This window comes from Rhododendron vialii, chromosome 4a, assembly GCF_030253575.1.
Source record: "Rhododendron vialii isolate Sample 1 chromosome 4a, ASM3025357v1".
In the NCBI taxonomy this organism is placed as follows: domain Eukaryota; kingdom Viridiplantae; phylum Streptophyta; class Magnoliopsida; order Ericales; family Ericaceae; genus Rhododendron; species Rhododendron vialii.
The window spans coordinates 13074725-13079182 of record NC_080560.1 but is presented as its reverse complement, the minus strand read 5'-3'; the positions used below and the strand labels follow the sequence as shown (position 1 = coordinate 13079182).

The 4458-nt window shown below is 40.8% G+C and overlaps 1 non-coding gene across 1 annotated transcript; it reads left to right on the top strand.

Moving 5' to 3' along the window:
* The first annotated feature begins 1667 nt into the window (after positions 1-1667).
* LOC131325025 (U2 spliceosomal RNA) lies at positions 1668-1864 on the top strand. The gene has a single exon (XR_009199591.1). It is a non-coding gene; the product is annotated as a U2 spliceosomal RNA (small nuclear RNA).
* Positions 1865-4458: the final 2594 nt, after the last annotated feature.

Sequence of the window (4458 nt, the reverse complement as noted above, 5' to 3'; positions counted from 1 at the left end):
TAGTGTTTTGTTGCCCATAGATTTCAACAGGGAAAAAGTGCTCTGTGCAACTCTCTTCTTTAGGAACTGAAAAACATGCTTGAACTTCGACGCTAGACGCTATTGATATGAGTGTGAAAGAACGCGCATCAAGAAAAATAAACCGGGTGATATTAACCAGATCAAGGAGACAAAGATCAATAACGGACATCCCGAACCAAATTGACGACGGTTGATGTAAGTTACGATGGAAATATGAGATTCTGAGGCTTCTAAGTTTTACCCATTAAAGAAAGGGACTATGGGTTTGGGAGTATCTGAAGGAATGCTTCCCCCAACTCAGAACAACAGCAGAAAAAAAATAACAAAACAAGGGCATATAGTAGAGTTCAAAATGAGACTAACAGGAGCCTAAACCGACTAAAACCTAAGGTGGGCAACGCCCGTTCCATCATCGCGCACGAAGGGTCTTGCAGGGGCCAATGATATTTGCAGTGAGGATGAGTTCCTCCGCTTGTTCCGCGCCAAGCTTCCAACATCTGTTCGACTGAGAAGGATTCTTGAATCTTCAATGATAGTTCGGTTAGGGTGTCCTTCTGGAGGGCCTTCATTGATCCATCTCAGAGCTATTTTTAGAGTTGGATTCAATCATCACGCTGAGCATTCCTTTCTCCAGGATAATGGTAAACCCCTATTAATTGCCCAGATCTCCGCCTCTAAACTTAACCCACAGTTCAAAGTACCGTAGTATCCGATCACCCAGTTGCCATCACAATCTCTGAACACTCCACCAAACCCCTTTACTCCATTGAAGTCGTACCAGCAACCGTCAGTATTAAGTTTAATATCCCCTGCATGAAGAGCATCCCAACGAATTACGCAAATGCCGCTGGACAAGGAGGGCTTGAAAGCCTCTGTAATCTGAGCAGAATAGGAGGTTATTGCCTTGAGCATGTCTTTATGTGATCACAGCTTGCCTTCTCGGTTTAATCAGATTTTTGGATCAATTTGCAAACGTTAATTGATGTCATAAAACTTATAAATGCAATCATACTCGATGGAACGAAGTGGGTCATGTGGTGTATGGTGTTTTTACAATACAAGCTCGTGCTTATGGATGATTTTGTTCTGCTTTTCGGTTGCTGTTTTTTTTCTTTTTTAAGCTTAGCACGGTACAGCTTCAACAAAGATTTTCTGTAGATTTCTAGATTCTATCTCAAATTCGACTCGCTGCCTAGAATTGTAGGAACTCGGTTTCCTTTCACTTTGCTAGAGCAATTAGTGAAAACTACTTCAATTTTGGATTCACATACTCTCAGAAGCAACAATTCAATGATTTGGCTTAGTAAACAAGGGGCACTCGTTCATTGTATCCTTCTGAGCATTTTCAACGATCAATAGAAATATCCCAGAGCCACTCGCTCGGACATAGAATAAAATCAATCGTGTGAACCCTGTACACCAATTGAATTCGATCGCCGGGCCATCCAACGACGGATGTGTGGAAGAATTGGTCTGAGGAATTCTGGTCGGGCCCATCTTGGGGAAAAACTAGACACTGGATAGTGCACTAGTGCTTTTCAAGCAGATAACTGGGAATGCTTTTATCATATCCCACATCGGGTCTTCCGTATGCAATGTGGGCAAAGAGAGAATATAAAATCACACCCTGGGCGCATTCTCAATTCATACCTTTCTCGGCCTTTTGGCTAAGATCAAGTGTAGTATCTGTTCTTATCAGTTTAATATCTGATACGTGAGCCATCGGTTCACATGATATTAAATTAATTTTTTTACGGGGAGGGCTCATAACAATAGCTTGCTATTGGGGTTCCTCAAGCGTCGTCTTGACGTTGCACTACTGCCTAGGCCTGGCGCACCCCACCCAAATCAGTTCAAAAAATACTAGGCATGATGCATCCCACCCAAATCAGTTCAAAAAATACTCCCTGTTCAACTGCTTGTGCTTATCTGCCCATAAAGCTGTAAGATGATTCAGAACTAATCTATTTATTGATAATAATGAAGAAAGCTCAAGGTATCCTGGATACGTGGACAAAGGGGAAAAAAATCCTTTGATGCAAACAAACAAATGCTACCCTTGCTTTCTTTCTACACTGTTCTACTTGGACAAGGGGGACTTGAAAGCCTCTGTAATCTGAGCGGAATATATAGGAGGTTATGACCTTGAGCATGTCTTTATATATAGGAGGTTATGACCCTGAGCATGTCTTTATGTGATCATCACAGCTTGTCTTCTCATTTTGAAAGTTGATTTCTTGTGAAGGATTTTCCCATTTCTTACAAGTTTCATATGATTTCAAGTGTTAATTGACGTTATGAAATTTACAAATGCAATCATATTAGTCACACGCCTCAACCACACAGGCACAGGATACTATTAGGCTTCTTGCTTTGTTCCTGCTGAATTTGTATGATCTGGGTTTAGACTTTAGACCCATATTAGGTGTTTGAGCTTCAGCCTATTTAGATGGGCTTTGTTCCATATGAGCGTTCTTTGATTGGTTTCTTGCCAATCCTAGGTTTCGGGTCTCGGATTAGGCAGAAATATTCCATTGAACATGGATGTCATTTCCTTGTCCTATTAGTCTTACAACAATTTCAAAATTAATGAAATGTTTCCGCCTTTCAAAGAAAATACAAATGCAATCATACTCAATGGAAAGAAGTGGGTCATGTGGTGTATGGCGTTTTTACAATACAAGCTCATGCTTATGGATGATTTTGTTCTGCCTTTCAGTTGCAGTTTTTTCTTTTTTAAGCTCAGCTCGGTACAGCTTCAACAATTTTTTTTTTTAGATTTCTAGAATCTATCTCAAATTTGACTTGTTGTCCAGAATTGTAGGAACTTGGTTTTCTTTCACTTTGCTAGAGCAAATTGCGAAAACTACTTCAGTTTTGGATTCACATCTCACATAAGCAACAATTCAATGGTTGATAACCAATTCAGTAATCCCCACATCACGATTCGGCTTAGTAAACAAGGGGGCACTCGTTCGTTGTATCCTTCTGGACATTTTCAACGATCAATAGAAATATCCCAGAGCCACTCGCTCGGACAAGAATATAATCAATCGTGTGCATACCAATTGAATTCAATTACCGGGCCGTCCGATGACGGATGTGTGGAAGAAGTGGCCTGAACAATTCTGGTCGCAGGTCTTGGGGAAAAAACTAGACACTGGATAGTGGATAGAGCAATGGTGCTTTTCAAGCAGATGCTTAACTAGATAGCTATATATAATCCCACATCTGTCCTCCTTGGTGTTGCACTATTTGCCTAGGCTTGGCACACCTCACCCAAATTAGTTCAAAAAATATTCTCGACTATTCAATGAATAATTTAAAAAATGCAGGTTCTCATTTGTCGATCACTATTCAACAAGCGAAATCATCTGATGCTTCTCATCGAATGGAATCAGAAGATGGGTTGGGGGCTGAAGCTCCCAATCTCTTTGGGGGTTCATTCAAAACCCTCTCAAAGGGTGGTCGTGGTTTCTCAGCTGTCTTTGCTCTTCATGCAAAGTACGTTGAATTTATTATGCTCTGATGTGGTGTTTTAACAACAATATATTTTAATCATGTCAAGCTTTCCACGGATATTTATTTACGAAAGTGCTACGGGCACAGCACTTAAGTGCCACACCCAGCCACATCAGCTGATGTGGCACCCCATTTAAAAAAAAAAAAAAAAAACAGAAATCAAAATCTGACTTCCTCGCTTCTTCCGCGCCATCTTCTTCCGCCAAAACAAAAAGAGAGCAAAAGAGAGGCAACAAAGACCTCAGTCCAGACCAACCGGCCAATAATACCGGCGACTTCAGCCACCATCACCACCACCGACGACCCGCTGCCATCAGCGCCTCCCCTCCGCTGACGGCAACCACAACCGGCTGCAATTGTGCCACACCGCCAACCGACACGACTACGCACCACCAACGTCTTTACGCACTCGTACTCTCTCACTCTCTCTCTCTCTCTCTCTCTCTCTCTGCCATAGCCCTAGAACTTGTTCCGATTTCACTCTGATTAGAGTTAGTACTTGAACTGAAATTGAGAATGTGAACAGAACTTGTTTCGATTTCAATTTTTATTATTTTTCCATTGCTTTTTTCTGGTAGGATTAGGGTTAATGCTGAACAGAAATTGTGATTTGGTTCGTTTTGATACCAATTGTTAGAATTTTCACAGTCACAAGCCCTAATTTCTTGCTCCAATCCATGGCATGTAAATAAACCTTAAACTGAAACGAACCCGGACAGCTTGACGAAGCCATAGGTGGAAACCTACGTGATTAAATGAACTAGCATCTTATTTAGCTAAAGCCAACGTACAAATCCCAGTTAGATACTTAGTACAAATCCCAGTTAGATACTTTGTTCATTTTAATGTTTTCATAAATCATATGTTCATTTTAATGGAGTCTAACATATTGCTTATATGTTACTTTTTATTTTT